This window comes from Myotis nattereri (genome assembly GCF_964212035.1).
Source record: "Myotis nattereri genome assembly, chromosome: 6".
Lineage (NCBI taxonomy): Eukaryota > Metazoa > Chordata > Mammalia > Chiroptera > Vespertilionidae > Myotis > Myotis nattereri.
The window spans coordinates 97695418-97712713 of NC_138081.1; the positions used below are offsets into that span (position 1 = coordinate 97695418).

The 17296-nt window shown below is 49.2% G+C and overlaps 1 protein-coding gene across 2 annotated transcripts in view; it reads left to right on the plus strand.

Moving 5' to 3' along the window:
- The window catches only part of PACRG (parkin coregulated), a 306942-nt gene that overhangs the window by 141187 nt on the left and 148459 nt on the right, over positions 1-17296 (plus strand). The gene's annotated exons all lie outside the window — the stretch shown is intronic.

The following is a 17296-nucleotide window of genomic DNA, read 5'->3' on the forward strand; positions in this document are numbered from 1 at the left end:
GCTCAGGACCACCAGGGAGCCCCGGTTGGTGGGAAAGGCACCTGCCTCTTCTCCAAGCCGCGGCGGATGGGAATGGAAGTGCGCGTACTCCGGGGATGAGACTCGTTCTCCTGGGGCTGGGAGAAGCATCCCGGGCTGGGAGAAGGGGCCATGATGTGTCTTCCTGTCTCACTCGGGTCCGAGGCTGTGAGGGGCCGGAGGAGAGCAACTGCAAACAAAAACGGGGGAAGGAGAAAGATCGCTTAACCCGTGGCTGGCAAACCGTGGCTCGCGAGCCACATGCAGCTCTTTGGCCCCTTGAGTGTGGGTCTTCCACAAAATACCGCCATACTCAAGGGGCCAAAGAGCTGCATGTGACTCCTGAGCTGCGGTTTGCCAACCACTGGCCTAAACGACGGATGCCAGGAATGCCATAAACCCGGGAGGACAATTAGTTTCAGTAACTCCAGTAAAATAAGCCATTTTATCCATTTCCTGGTTGGCATTTTCCTATTTCTCTTCCTGTCCAGCTCCTTTTGCTTCAGTTAGAGTGAAGGCGATGAAACCTTGTTCCGACGTAAAATGCATGATCAGGCCCCCACGCGCCGCTGTAGGGGCCGTGCCTGTGGGCAGAGGCCGCGTGGTCCGGAGAGAGCCAAACGCCGCGCACTCCAGCGGCCAACCGGTCCCCCGACGTATCTAAATGCTATCTGAGAACTGTATTTCTCTCGATGCATAGAATGAGCCCAAGGTCTAGTACAGTGGTCGGCAAACTGCGGCTCGGCAAACTGTGGCTCACGAGCCACATGTGGCTCTTTGGCCCCTTCAGTGTGGCTCTTCCATAAAATACCAGCTCTTCCACAAAATACCGACTTCTGCGCATGGGCCACGAAGTTTCAATCGCACTGTACGTGCCCGCCCACACGTGGTATTTTGTGGAAGAGCCACACTCAAGGGGCCAAAGAGCTGCATGTGGCTCGTGAACCGTGGTTTGCCAACCACAGGTCTAGTAAGACCGTCGGTCGCAGCGTGAGGTTGCTTATGGCTGTGAGGCTCCTATGCCTTCCTCCCGCCTCCACCATCAGTGATGTCACGCTGGTAGCTTGAGACCGGCCGTGGTGGGTGGTGGGAGTTTCTACACCATAAAACGATGCTGCCAATCAGAGTTCCCGGCCCGAGAGCCCGTTGTCACACCCCTGGGAGCGAGGACAGTGCGGTCTCGGTTAATACCTCCCTGCCCGTTTTAATGGCTTTGGGTGGTGTCTGATTTCCACTCATAATGGAATGACATGACTCATGTTTTAATTCACTGAGTTAATCGCTCACATTTATCGAGTTCATCTGCTAAAATGAGTAGTGCATTGAGAGGCTGAGGTCTCAGGTATCTGAAGCACTTCCCAGCTGATTCTGTCGCATCTTTCCTGTCTGTATGGAAGCTCTCAGGAGCCAGCACCGAGGAATTCCTCCATGTCCCTGTTCCCCACGGTTGTGGCCACTGAGAGAGTGGCAGTGAGACTGCCCACTGGGCCAAGGCGGACAGACAGCGGCATTCTGTAAACCGCCAGGCCACACATGTGGGCCATCGCACGGAACCCTGGGCCGCGGCTGAACCTCACCAGCTTTAATAATCCGGGCTTGTCTGACACGTCTCATGAGCTGAAAGTGCGGGAGCCTAAATGAAAGCAAAAGCCCCTTTTGGTTGAAGACAGAACAATGAGCCTAAATGAGTTAGGCTTGACCAGGGGGCAGTTCAGTCACTCTCAGCCCTTGGGCACGTCACTTCCCCCTCATGGAATGCTGCCCTCCCTTGTGAATCAAAAGGGGATTGAAACGAATGAAGTAAAGTCGTGCACCATGACACGGTGCTCCCAGATGACTAAATGCAGATCATCTGAAACCAACACTTGCTTGACATATTCTGCAGAAATTCCCAGAAAAACACAGTGAAAGAGTGTATATTTCATCCAGAGAGAGTGGTGTAAATTAAAGAATATTCATTCGTTTTTCCATCCATCCACCCATCCATCCATCCATCCATCCATCATCTATCCATCCATCCCACCATCTATCCATCCATCCACCCACTCACCCATCACCCATCATCCATCCATCCATCCATCTATCCCACCATCCATCCATCCCACCATCCATCCATCCATTACCATCCATCCCACCATCCATCCATCCATCCACCATCCATCCATCCATCCACCCACCCACCATTCATACATACATCCATCTCACCATCCATCCATCCATCCATCCATCCATCCACGTACCATCTATCTATCCATCTATCCATCCATCCCACCATCCATCCCATCATCCATCCATCCATCATCCACTCACCATCCATCTATCCCACCATCCATCCATCCCACCATCCATCCATCCATTACCATCCATCCCACCATCCATCCATCCATCCACCATCCATCCATCCACCCACCCACCATTCATCCATCCATCCATCCCACCATCCATCCATCCATCTATCCATCTATCCATCCACGCACCATCTATCTATCCATCCATCCCACCATCCATCCAACCATCCATGCATCCATGCCACCATCAACCATCCAGACCTGTGTGGCAGACCTTGTAACATGCTGACTTCTGGGCCAGATACAATGCACACACACAGTGTAAACCAGTGTGTGTGCATGTGTATGTGTGCATGTGTGGTGAGGTGCTGAGTGGATGGGAAGAAATTTTTTCTATGTGCAAAACACTGGGCCCTCTTTATTGCCTACAGTTGTTCTCTTCTTGCTCTGGACCCTCCATGTCACCCCTGAGGTCCTGGAGGTGGGAGAGGAGGGGAGAGGCACTCAGAGCTGACCCTGCCATTTCACTGCCCTTACTGTCTCTCTCCTCCCCAAGTGGTCCCCTATGAGCCATGTAGAGTGTCTGGAATCAGCCTCACATTCTCCTCATCTCATCCCCACAGACACATGCAGTTGAGCTTGTTGCCCTCTCACAAGGCCTGTGGGCATGGGCAGGGGCGTGGGCCTCTGCCCCTCTCTCTGTGAAGGTGTCTGTGGTTAGAATCGGTCCTCGTTTTCTTGGCACTGATACTGCTCTGGTGGCTGCTCCTGAAGCTTAACTGCTGGCTGGATCCCAAAGCTCAGCTCACAGGGTCCCAGGGTGCTGCTGAGGGGATTAGGCCATATCTGCTACCCTGTCCCTGGCTACCCTGTGGGCCCTTGCCTCCAGTCTCTGCTGTGACTTGACACTTCCTTGGGTTGTGCCCTGAGAAACCGAGTTCAACAGGCAAGCAGTCTCCTCTACCAGTTTACCCAGCACCTGAGGGTGTCCCTCAACCTTCTCCAGGTGTCTACAGCACATCCGTGTGCACGTGCATGGGCACACATGCACACATATTTGCAAACACGCACACACACACAGGCACAAATGCACACACTGCATGCATGCACATGCACACACATGTACACACTTATAGGGCTTGCACCCTGAGCTGGAGGCTGGAACCCTGATGCCGACCACCTGCCTTCATCCCCCACCCCCGCCTGGCGTTCCCATCATGGGCCAGGACGCGCTTCCTCCTGCTTCCCTCCCCCACCCAGAAAGCAGCAGCAGATGCAGGGCATGTTGCTGAGGAGGTAAATGTTTGGGGGCACATGTAACAGTTAATCCCATGATTATATTATAATAACATTATAATGTGTCCGATGCTATTATCGTAGAGCCAAGTGATGATAATCACGATGATTAACATATAGCCGGCCCTCTTCTAGAAGGTTTGCATGAATGAACTGAAGTGTGACTTACAGCAGACAGTTGAGTGGAGTCTGTTGTCATTCCCAATTTGGTGAGAGCATGGAGGCTCTTGCCCCGGGCGTGTGAGTAGTTTGTGGCAGAGGCAGGGGCAGGACCGGCTTTAGGGCCCGGAACCTGGGCTGTAGCTGGTGTCGTGCGGGAAGGAAGCAGCATTGGTCAGATGGCTTAAGGAAGAGCTTGCTCCCAGTAGAAAGGAATGTGGGCACGGATTCAGCGAGGAGCGAGCTGTTTGGTGTCACTGGAACTTGGGTCCTGAGGGTGCAGCGTCAGGACAGGAGGCTGGGAAGGGACCGGGGGGACGGACAGGCGCTGTGGGTGCCGTGGCGAGGAGGTCAGCCTATACCCCGTCCACGTCGGTGAGGTTTGAAGATGAGTGACAGACAGAATGTCTTTCCCGGGAGGGTTTGGCTGCGTGGCGGGGTGTGGGAGGGGAGAGAGGTTGGTGCCGGGGGCGGGGGGTCATTTCAGAATCTGCCCAGTGCTTCGCACACGCAGGGGTGTGAGGCGGCCGAGCCCCGGAACCAGTGTGGAATCCTGCAGACCCCACACGGGGGGATGAGGCGTCCGGGGCTCACAATAGTGAGGGTGGCAGCCTGTGAATGACCACGTGGGCATTAGGGTGCCCGTAGAGGCCTCTACACAACCTTCCGGTGCTGAACCCGCCCCTGAGAGCAGGCGGGAGGCTCGCGAGCCGGGTGCCAGGGCCTGGCCCCTCCAGCTCACACACCGGGACCCCGGGAGGTCCCTTTAAGTGTGGCCATAGCAGCATGAATCCCGTGTGCTCAGTGCGTTCCAGCTTCTGAATCAGAACTCAGTATTTGCACACCAGGGGTGTCAGCTGCCCTGTTTGTTCGCAGTGAGCATTTGGTGCCCCTGCAGCAGCGGGCGCCCCGGCTCAGGTGCTGTGTCCCCCACACTGACCTCTGTTCCAGTCACTCCAAGCACATGGCAGGGCCGGATCGTGGAGGAAAATGCTGGCCGGCCCGGAGGGGGTGTCCCACCAGCAGCGCGGGAAGAAGGCGGGAGGGCAGGGAGGCGCCGGGCCCGTTCCCAGGGAGCGGTCAGTGCTGGCCCGGGCAGCTCCGCAGCCTCCACCCACGGAGCCCTGCTGGCCCGCACCGTCCCCGCCTCCCGCTTCCCGGGGCGTCAGCGCCCCAGGTTCCGGGGGGGACTGTTCCTGCCCATCTCACAGGGAGGAAACTGAGGCACGGGGGGCTGAGCCGCTGCCCGTGTCCATCTGCTGGTGACGCCCAGGCCCCGTGTGTCCTGCTTCCTCGCTCGTGAGCACGTGCCCCCTCTGCCTCTGACAGAAGCTCCCCGCCCCGCAGCATCACACAGGCGATGAGGGCAGAGGGACTCGGGTGTGCCTTTAACGCAGGTTCTGCTCCTCCATCCCCCCCCCCCCCCCCGGTTAAATATGTGATGCTACACATTTTAGAAACTGGCCCGGAGTGTCGTCATGGTCGGTGGGCTGGTCACGGCTCTAGGGGGCGCCTTTCTGTGGGTTACACTTGGGGTGTCGCTCCCCGTCTGGGGCGGGGGCGCAGTGCCGGTGATGAAGGTTAAGGGCGCATCAGTCCGAGACGCCTCGCTGCTGACCTCAGCTGCCTGGTGAGCATTCCTGGCAGACACTTACAACAGGTTAGTCCATGAGGTGCCTGGGGTCTGCGTGCACAGGCCAGAGCCAGCCTCGGCCATGACGCCCTCCGGCCCCCAGAGCCGCCTGCCCTGCAGTCAGAGGAGGGGCCATGGGGCGGGGACCGGTGAGTGGGCCCAGGGAGGAGGCTCCGGGGCAGGTCCTGGGTCCGCACCACCTGCGACGGGGTCTCCGACACCCACTGGGCCCCTCAAACCCCCCAGACTCACCGCTGGGCCCCTCAAACCCTCAGACATGCCACTGGGCCCCTCAACCCCCTTAGACTCACCGCTGGGCCCCTCAACCCCTCAGACACCCACTGGGCCCCTCAACCCCCTTAGACACACCCACTGGACCCCTCAAACCCCCCAGACTCACCGCTGGGCCCCTCAACCCCCTTAGACACCCACTGGGCCCCTCAAACCCCCCAGACTCACCGCTGGGCCCCTCAAACCCCTCAGACATGCCACTGGGCCCCTCAACCCCCTCAGACACCCACTGGGCCCCTCAACCCCCTCAGACACCCACTGGGCCCCTCAACCCCCTCAGACACCCACTGGGCCCCTCAACCCGTGAGGGCAGTCAGTATGCTCACGGGTCCCCCGCCACCCTGTCTGTCCTCCGTGATGCTTGGCAGGAAAACTCCTGTCATCATCCCCATAATCTCACACATTGAGCATCCGTTTCATTGCCAATTATCTCAACAGGTGTGCTTTGCTTCTTGTACTGCTATTGGAACCTTTAAAAATATTTTAAGTCATTTTTCAATGACACATAGACATGCTATTATTATTCTTTTATGCAGTAATTTTTCTGAACTCTCTTACTAATTCAGCTTGTTGGTAGATTCTCTGGGTGTGCTACGTGGACAGCTGTGTCATTTTCAAATAAGAGTTTTGTTTCTACTTTTCCAGTCTTCACACATGGTTCCCTATATTTCCGCTTTACCCAGGACCGCAGTACAATTCTGAAGAAGAGTGATGGTACTGTCTTCTTGTCTCCTTTCTAACCATAAGGGGGGTGTCCCCAAAGTTGCACCATAAAGTATGGACTTGCTGTTTTTGTTTAGAGTTTTTATTTTTTAATGAATGATTTCATCCAGTACTTTATCTGCATCTGTTAATATTGTCTCATTTTTCCTCCTTTAATAAAAAAAAAATGTAAGCATGATGTTGAAATTTTCTGGTATTTCTGCAATACACAGCCTGTTCGGCTGTAATTTTTAACTTGCTGCTGAATTCCATTTGCCTAGAACTTTCTTTTGACTATCGGGCTGTCATTACGACTTCAGTGTCAGGGTGATGCTGGCCTCATGCAGTGAGTTGTTCGCGTTTCTTCTTTTCAGACTCATAAAAGAGTCTGGACATGCGGATACTTTTCTATTCTTTCAGGGTTAGGTAATTCCATCGTGCTTCAATTGCTAATACGCTGTTATTTCTGCAGTGATTTTCTCTTTGATCTAGACGTGATTTAAAAGTGTTTTTGAATTTCCAAACGTGTAGGTTTAAAAGTTTGGCTACCTTTTAGTTAATAATTTATTACTTTATTTACATTTCCTCACAAAACGAGACACATATTACATAGATAATTTGGAATTTCATGAGCCTTACTTTGTGGCTTCTTATTCAGTTTCTAAACTGTCTCATGTATGCTTATAAAGAATGTGTCTCATCTAATTACTGAGTGCCAGGTTTTATCCAGGTCCATTAAGTAGACCTTAGATGTAAAATTTATGCCTGAATTTTTCTATTGAAAAGTAAACAAATTACAATAATAAAGAAACTAGGAAAGAAAAGTAATAATAGGGGAACTAGTCCATCAGATATGAAAACTTCAAACAGTTGCATTAGTTACATCAGAAGAGCACTGGTTCCTGAATAAGAAAAGCCAATGAGACACAAGAGTAAGTCGAGAAACAGGGCTTCATGATAAAGTGATGCCTTCAGTCAGTGGAAGGCTGTGCAGTAACTACACTGAGACAGCGGGGCGGCCATGGGCAAGAGTCACACCAGGAAAACACACAGGCGGGCTGGTGACTTAAACATAAAGAAAAGACATCATGAAAATGCCAGAGGAAACAATTATAGGTCATCTTTTCCAATTGTCTCAATTCATTCCGCTATAAAATGGGGGAAACCTTTCTTCTGATGACTCAGAATTCCAAACCCATCAAAGATCAATCAATTTTAAAACATTTAAAATCCACATGGCAAAAGAAAAATGTGAAACTCCTATCCCACACAAAACATGCGTCTCCCTGAGATAAAAGCGCTCTTCACTCCACCCCCAAAAAGACCGGTGCCTCCTTAGAAGAAAAAGGACGCAGGATATGAAAATACAATTCAGAGCAAAGCCTAAAAGGTGATTATTCTCACAGTAAGAGAAATACAAGATAAAACAACCCTGACATACCAATGAACTACCAGTAAAATGTATTTTCCCTATAACATGGTCAAGAATCAAACTTGGATCATATTCTCTTTGGAAAGGTAATAGAAAAGCAGATAATCTCATTTACTGTTGATGGGAATATGATTGCCACCATCCCTAGGAAGCACCATCTGGAAATATCTGTCAAAACTGCAAATATGTATTCTCTTTGATAAATTTCTCTTTTTAAAAAAATGTTTTATTAATTTTACAAAATATATTTTATTGATTTTTTTTTACAGAGAGGAAGGGAGAGGGATAGAGAGTTAGAAACATCAATGAGAGAGAAACATCGATCAGCTGCCTCCTGCACACACCCTACTGGGGATGTGCCCGCAACCAAGGTACATGCCCTTGACCGGAGTCGAACCTGGGACCCTTGAGTCCGCAGGCTGACGCTCTATCCACTGAGCCACACTGGTTAGGGCTATTAATTTTTAGAGAGAGAGGAAGGGAGAAACAACAAATCTCTCTCTCTCTCTCTCTCTCTCTCTCTCTCTCTCTCTCTCTCTCTCTCTCATTTATGCATTCATTGCTTACTTCTTGTGCCCTGACCAGGAATAGAACCCAAATTGGAACAGTGATCTAACCAACGGAGCTACGCAGCCAGGGCTTACATTTGTCTTTCAACAAGAGAATTTAACCCATTTACATTTCAGGCAGTTATTTATATACTAGAGGCTGGGTGCATGGGATTTGTGCACTGATGGGGGCGTGGCCTGTGGAGATCACCCACTGTGGCTGTGGGAGCTCCGCTTATCCCGATCAGATGAATGGAGCTCTGACCACCAGGGGGCCGCTCCTGCATTGAGTGCCTGCCCCCTGGTGGTCCGTGTACGTCATAGCGTTTGGTTAACTGGTCGTTCTAGTCGTTCTGCTGTTTGGTCGCTGGGCTTTTATTATATAGGATTTCAATTCATTCTGTGTATTTTCTCTTCTCCATGTTTTCTCCTGGAGGCAGGTGAGATGTTTAACCTTCTGATGGACTGATAGAACTTTATTCAATCCCTCTACTATACTCGATTCTCCTGGAAGTTAACTTCATTTCTATTCTTTTGACAAGTGTCTTTGCACTTTAATATGCTTAGTTACTTCATTACGTCCAAAGTGAATCAGTAACTCTGTCCTCAGCCCTGTCAATGAAAGGACCTTGCTTTGAGTCAGGTCACTGTCCTCTCAAATTCTCTCCTTTTCCTTTAAAGTATTACTGCCTCCCTTTGTAAACCCACCGTAATTGATGAATATTGTTTTGGTGGTTTTTTTTACTTTTATAGTCAATGCTATTTGGTCTCATCAATCTGTTCAACAATTTGTTTGCTATTACTTCTTGCATGTCATTTCTTTGTCCCATATCCATCTTATTTTTAATAAGTTTTATCCTTTGGTAAGGACAGTGATCCATGGATTAAAAAAAAAGAGAGAGAAAAGCCAAGCCTCTCAGTCTCGGCGAAATACCTTTAATTTGTCTTACTTGCAAGTGGTGGTTTACTTGGCCATTGCATTGTAGGTTCACTGTTACCTTTCTCTCAGCTGAGGGTCTTTTCATCTGGCTTCTGGCCTCTATTCTGTTAATGAGGAATATAATTTCAGTCTACATTTGATCTTTTATGCGTGATCTGTCTTTTGTTTCTAGTTGCTTTTAAATCCTTTCCGTGACTTTGGAGTTTTATAGTTTTTTTCTGAAAAGATCAGCATCTTCAATCTGAAAATTCACACCTTTCTTTAATTCTGAAAGGTTCTCAAACATTCTTTCTTCAAACACCACCTTTGTCCTCGCTGTGCTCTCTGGAACTCCCACAGGCCGTACAAGGGAGCAGCTCCGGTGGGGGTCCTCTGCCACCTTTCCCATCACCATCTCCCTGTGCCCCCTCTGCCACCTTTCCCATCACCATCTCCCTGTGCCCCCTCTGCCACCTTTTCCATCACTTTATCTCCATTCCCTGACTCTCCTGTAACTCAGGCTCTAACTCTTCTTTCATCTGCCAATCCAGTCAACCTAGCTACTGGATTTGTAAGTTAATAATAGAATGATTTTGTGGAAGTTTTATTTGGTTATTTTTAAAGTAAAATAGCCTTCTATGTGTTTAAACATTTAAAAAGTATTTCTCTTCAGATTTTTTCTGCTCTCTCTAGTTGCTGGTTTCAGAACTCATTTCCACGCTCACTGGTCTATTGAGTCTTCCTTAGGATGACTCCGTTACCATGGTGATTGGTAAATGTTAGTAGTACATCCATGTTTGAAATATGTTATGTACCATCTGCAATCAGTGCTTGATGCCTGTGCAAGTTGTAAGTCCTTCTGCAATAAATCCACAGCTGCCTCAACGGTTGAAAAACAGTGAGTTAAAGCTTTATTCTGTGAATGTAATGATAAGTCCAAGTGGGACCCTCATATATCTTACCTAATAATAGACAAACATGCAAATTGGTGTCACTCCGCTATGCCCACCAGCCAATCAGATGAGTATGCAAATTTACCCAACAAAGATGGAGGTTAATTTGCATACATAGGCATGAGCAAAGACTGAAGGCTCCGGCCAGGAGTGAAAACTGAATATTTAAGACTGAAGACTGAAGAATGAAGAGGCTTGGCTTCTCCGCTGAGGCCGCAGCGCAGGAGGGGAGAAACCAAGCCTCACTGCAGCCAGCGGAGAAGCCAAGTGGCCATGGAGCTGGAGGCTTGGGTTGCCCCTGGCGATGGAGGAAGCCAAGCTCCCTGCCCGCCCTGGCCATGGCTCAAGGGAGAGAACAACACGCAGGCACGGCCAGGAGCCTGAGAGATCAACACAGAGGGGCACCTGCTCCAAGCCTCCGAGGTGTGGCTCGGGGCAGGGACACACGCACACACACACACGGGGCGCCTGCTCTGAGCCTCTGCTGCCAGACTGTGGCTCCCCACAGGGAGCAGGCATAAGCCGTCAGTAGGATATCCACTGAGGGCTCCTGGACTGTGAGAGGGGGCAGGCTGGGCTGAGGGACTCCCACCCCCCCCCCCAGTGCACGAATTTCGTGCACCAGGCCTCTAGTTAATAGATAAGTACACTTTTTCTGATTGTGACAGTAAGCAAGACCTTTGGAATTATTCACAAAAACAGTTATTCTTAGTGATGTTTCGTTTGCTAATTGAAGCTCAGATATGGAAAGTGTAAGAAGCTCCTGGTGGAGGTTTTTAATGAAACCCATTTGTCTCATTGAGTTTCTGACCTTTCAGTAGAACCTTATTACCTTCCACATTTGTTCTGGGGATGAAATGTTATATTTGATAGCCTAGTCCAAGTTAGAGTTTTATTGCTTTTGACCAAAGGTTATTGTAAGATTTAGAGACAAACTTGTGGGTACCATGTGACCTTTAAAAAGTTATGAAACGGTCAGGACACACGCCTGGGTTGCGGGCTCGATCCCCAGTGTGAGGCATGTGAGAGGCAGCCAATCAAGGATTCTCTCTCATCATTGATGTTTCTATCTCTCTCTCCCTCTCCCTTCCTCTCTGAAATCAATAAACATATTTTTTAAAAAGTTATGAAACCTGTTTTTTAAAAAAGATAAATTCTGTGAGTGCAAGCACTTGGTGCCGTGACAGTTCACACGCAGGCAGTCATCGGTCAGTGTCTTCCTGTCTTTTAGCGGAAATCCACAGCAGCCCTTGCTCTCCATCCCCTGCACGCAGCTCTCCTTCAGCTCTGGATTTCTTGTTTAAACTTTAAAGAAAGATTTCCCAATTTTGTGGTTTCTAAACCATTATTTTTATGGTAATAGTAAAGACAGTAGAGTATAAATGTGTTTTAATAATTAGTTATCTTAACAGCAAATAATTTACAAAACTGAATACAGGTTTATTGCTAAATAAACAATTAAAATGACCTTTTGTTAGTTTAAGACTCAGCGGTTCTCAACCTGTGGGTCGCGACCCTTTCACAGGGGTCACCTAAGACGATCGGAAAACACATATATAATTACATATTGTTTTTGTGATGAATCACTATGCTTTAATGATGTTCAATTTGTAACAATGAAATTGGGAGTCACCAAAACATGAGGAACTGTCTTAAAGGGTTGCAGCATCAGGAAGGTTGAGAGCCAAGTGAACAAAGCCAGCCATTTTGAAGAACTCTAAGGGATAGTAGCCAGTGGTGGGTCTTCTAACTAATCTCTTCTTTAGATTTTGCTTTTATTCTTAAAGGACTTTCGATATGGATTATGTTTTAAAAGATTTTAGCCCTGGCTGGGCGGCTCAGTAGGGTGGGTGTCGCCCGGTACACCAAAAAGGTTGTGGGTTCAATTCCCGGCCGGGCACATACCTAAGTTGCAGGTTGGATCCCATGCTGGGGCGTGTATGGGAGGCAGCCAATCGATGTTTGTCTCTCACATCAATGTTTCTCGCTCTCCCACTCTGTAAAATCAATCAAACAAAACAAAAACAAAACATATTCTCTGGTGAGGGTTAAATAAAATAACAAAAATAAAAAGATGTTATATTGTTGGAACTAATATATTATTTATGGACATACATTTATAAGTTTGAAAAACAGAAACTTTTCCTCCTAAAGTTTTAAAAGTAAACAGAATAAAAATTAAGTCCTCAGCCCTCGCTTGTCTGGCTCAGTGGATAGAGCATCGGCCTGCGGACTGAAGGGTCTCAGGTTCGATTCTGGTCAAGGGCACATGCCCGGGTTGTAGGCTCCATCCTTAGTGTGGGGCGTGCAGGAGGCAGCCGATCAATGATCCTTTCTCATCATTGATGTTTCTATCTCTCTCTCTCCATCTCTCTTCCTCTCTGAAATCAATAAAAATATATTTTTTTTTAAATGTGAGCCCTCAGTGATTTCCAGTGAGATGAGGGTAAATAGGAGCACCCAGAGCCCAATGTGATCCTCTGTGAAAATATTCATAACATTCCCGCAGTGGACATATCACTGTGATCCCGATGGAGGAGACAATGGTGTCATCTTTGTAGCATGCATACATGTATGGAATCCATAAATTTAAGGACACGCACATACCCCTTCGAGCCCCAGGGCCAGCGCTCAGCCCAGGCCTTGGCCTGCTCTGCGGTCCCGGCCTGCTCTGCGGTCCCGGCCTCCGCTGGAGATGCCCACGTGCCGCCCGTCATTGCCCCCCGCTGAGCGGGCCTCTCAATGCCCCCAGGGCAGACTCAGAAGGTCAGGGTTAAATCCAGCCCGTGCCTCCTGCGCAGTCCCCTGTGCCACACACCTTCCTAGCAGGGACAGGCCCCGGACAACAGAGCTGCGCGCCACAGTGACCGAATGGCCAGGGCTGCACGGGACATCCCGCAGGGCGGCCGGCTGAACTGAAATCCAGTTTAACGCAGCGCCAGCCCCTCCGGGTCCGGAGGGGAGGGGACAGTGTGCCCGAAGCTACGGGAGGAGCAAGCGAGGCCAGACTGGCCTGGGGACAGAAGGCGCAGTGTCTGCAGAGGCAGGGAAGCCGGGAGGCCCTGCGGGGACTTTAGTCGGAGCCACCGCGGGTCAGAGCCCGGCCGTGGGGAGAAGGGAAGTAGGAAGGCAAACGTAGCGCAGGGAGCCCGGTCAGGGCTGTGGCCGTGACCCGGGTAAAGCAGCCGGCCTTCGGCCAAGCCGATGCTGAGCGAGGTGTGGGCTGTGATGCGATGAGGACTTGGTTGGAGTCAGAATCAATAGGATTGGTGAGGGATTAAACCCAGGATTTGAAGGAAGACAATCATGGATGACCCTGTTTTTAGGGGGGCGGGGGTGTCAGGAGGCTGAGAGAAGTCAGCTTCGCAAGGTCACCTGATCCTGCTGACGAGAACAGAGAAGGAACTGCAGCCTGAGGCGAAGTGAAGGTCTCCGGTGCTGTGGGCAAAGGGACTGCAGCGAAAGAAAGGGGGGAAGGGAAGGGGGAGAAGAGAGCATGGGCGTGAGGACCCACCGACACCCTCACTGTGGAAACTGGTGGGAAGGGAGCAGGAGGTGGATGGAACTCGTCAGAAAAATGAAAAATGCACCAGCTCCCAGTTGTAAATGGGTTCCCCAGCCCTGGGCCAGATTCATCAACTGAAACAATATTATAGCAATAGAAATGGAACCCTAGCCAAAGGGCAAGGAGAAGAGAAAGTTACGCATAAAAATACCACCCTGTCGCCATCAGAACTCTACCTACAGGGTTTAAAGAAGTTTGTGGCCTCAGAATACAATGGCAAGTTGTTATTCCAACGTTAAGGCAACAGATATGCAGGGAGAACAGACAGTCACAGCATCAGAGCGCAGGCCAGGACAAGACCTCACAAAAGGCAGGTGTTGGCAGGGGAGGGCGGCTGTGGTCAGGGAGCTGGGAGTTAAAGACAGAGGGCACCGTGGTCTCTCTCTCTCACTCAGTCTTTCGTTCAATTTGCTGTCTGGCAATTGTTCCCTCCTCTTCTCTCTCCCTTCATCCTTTCTCATATTGATTTTATTTTTTTCAAAACTCTGGAGAATAAGAATCATGTGTGCGCCCAATATTTGTTTTCTGAAGATGCATTTTAAAATGGGAGGAAAAAAATAGCGGTAGCTCTAAGCTGAGTAGCAGAGACGCTCTTTAAACCTGATGGCAGGGGAAGGAAGTAAAATGATGCGAAGGACAAACAAGTTACAGCCATATTTATATCAGATCCGACTGGGACAAACTGCACCAGTGATGATGAAGACGAGGAGGAATGGAGATGCAGGGAGCGGTTCACCAGGCGGTTATAATAATGCCGAACCTCAAGGTGCCTGACAGCATAGCCTGAGAGGCAGCCCCGGTGGGAAGCAGCCGGTGAAGTCAGCCTCAGAACGTCCTAGCCGCAGACCGCGGGCAGGTCACCGACCCTCTGGCTCAGCTGCCCCATACTGAACATCGGGATGGTATAGAACAGCCGTGGGCAAACTACGGCCCGCGGGCCGGATCCGGCCCATTTGAAATGAATAAAACTAAAGAAAAAAAAGACCGTGCCCTTTTATGTAATGATGTTTACTTTGAATTTATATTAGTTCACACAAACACTCCATCCATGCTTTTGTTCCGGCCCTCCGGTCCAGTGTAAGAACCCATTGTGGCCCTCGAGTCAAAAAGTTTGCCCACCCCTGGTATAGAACCTACCTCTTCCTGCTCAGGAGGATTAAATAAGTGAATACACAGTATTTACAGCCGTGTCTGGTTGATAAACGCTGGCATTTTTGCTGTTGCTGTTATTAACGTGGTTAGTATTGTTGCCTCAAACCACACAAAGAAAAAAAAATTAACAGAATCCCAAGGAAAATTTGACATGTCAACAATCTTACTAGGAGACTTTTCACTTGCTTCTCAGAGCAAGATAAATATGTTTTAAAATGTTTGAGTGAGCTGTGCGATAGTTGCCATAAAATATTTAAACAGGCTGCCTTATCTTTGAAATAATTCCAAAAAGTGTAAATAAAACACTCAAAACTCAAAATAGACAGTAAAAGTTAAGTGAAAAACAACAACCAGAGATGAAAAAATAAGATGACAGACGTGAAACTAGTTACAGACATAAATGGGTATGACAATGTGTTTAAAAAGCCTTGGAACACATTAAGTTATAACGGCAGTGCTTTGCTATTTATGAAAGACATATAAAATGCCAACATAAGCAAAAAGAAAGAGGATTAGTAAAACATATGAAAAACATAAATAGCAATATAGTACACAGGACACTTTTATTATGAAGATAAAATTAATGATAACCTTGTTACTTGTTATATATATTGGGAGCTGAATGATGTAGCAATACATTTTTTTAAAAATTGTACAAGATCATATTCTATAACATTTTCAAATGTCCTTGAGAAAATGGGTATTGGGCATATATTCTGTCAAGTTTTACTGTGAGTAAAGTTAATGTCATGAATATGCAGGAATGTGGAATAAAATTGATGTCTGTACCTACTCCACGTGGGGTTCATTTTCCACGCCCCACTTCCAGGGGCCAGGTGAACCTTGGGTCAGGACTGCTTGCTTCCTCGGTTGGCGGGGGAGGGTCAAGGTCGTGAGCAGGCTGGAGACAGTCCTCCCGCTTGGGGACTGGAGAACTTCCGATTAACTGAGACTCACAGCAGACATTCAGGAGCCGCGTGGAGTGGCTGCCAGTTACTCAAACCCAGGAGCAGGCAGGCAAGTGGCTGGAGACTCCAGAACCTTCCAGCTGAGAGGGCACTGGGGGTGTAACCAGCTGCTAATGCAAAGGGACCTCCTCTATGGTGCTGATGGCTCCTCGCTAGTTAGAAGGTGATAATTAGGCGCCGGGGACACCCACAAGGACTTGGAAAGGAGGAAGCGCTGCCTGCCCAGTTCCTGGGGACACTGAGTCCTTTGCTCTGAGTCTGCGGGCTTCTTCCCTCCGTGACATCAGCGTCACGTCTGTCACCTGGCGGGTGGTAAGTCAGGTCCTGGGTCGATACTCCAGGGAGGACGCGGCCAGAACAGAGCCCCCGCATGGGAACATACCCCATCGCTTCCCCCAGCTCCGTGGTTGTAATTTCATTGCCCACTTCCTGTCGGGGCTGCTACTGTTGCGAAGGTCAGGACAGGAGGCGTGGAGGCCTGGGGTGGGTCAGGGATGCGTCTGTTCGAGAAGAAGCCGAAGAGAGATTGCTGGTATTTGGACTTGGAGGTGCCCGTGGCCTGTTCCGGTCCGGCCCACGGCGGGGGTCGCATTTCTTCTTGATGACACCGACAGCCTGTGGCCGCGGCTCCAGGGACAGCCACGGGGTCGCACTGCATCCTCTCTCTCACCGTCACAGGAATACGTCACGCGCACCCCCTTAGATTCTTGTTAGAAATCCGGGTGCTCATCTCCTTTCTACTTTTTTCTCTTTTTTGATTTATTTTTACACCCATCTTTGCAGCATATGTACTACGGGATTCTTCAGTTCTTTTTAACTTTGCTCTTGTGCAAAATGGTAAAAAAAGAAAAACTAACCCGAAGCAACAAACAAACCTGAAACAAGTACTACAATGCTTCCAGGCTAGATTACTCATGACTCTAATCCAGGGGTCCTCAAACTTTTTAAACAGGGGGCCAGTCCACTGTCCCTCAGGCCGTTGGAGGGCCGGACTATAGTTTATTTTTTTTTTAAATATATTTTATTGATTTTTCACAGAGAGGAAGGGAGAGAGATAGAGAGTCAGAAACATCGATGAGAGAGAAACACTGATCAGCCGCCTCCTGCACATCTCCCAGAGGGAATGTGCCCGCAACCCAGGTACATGCCCCCAACCGGAATCGAACCTGGGACCTTTCAGTCCTCAGGCCGACGCTCTATCCACTGAGCCAAACCGGTTTCGGCGGGACTATAGCTTAAAAAAAAACTATGAACAAATTCCTATACACACTGCACATATCTTATTTTGAAGTAAAAAAACAAAACAAGAACAAATACAATATTTGTATTTGCATGTGGCCCGCGGGCCGTAGTTTGAGGACCCCTGCTCTAA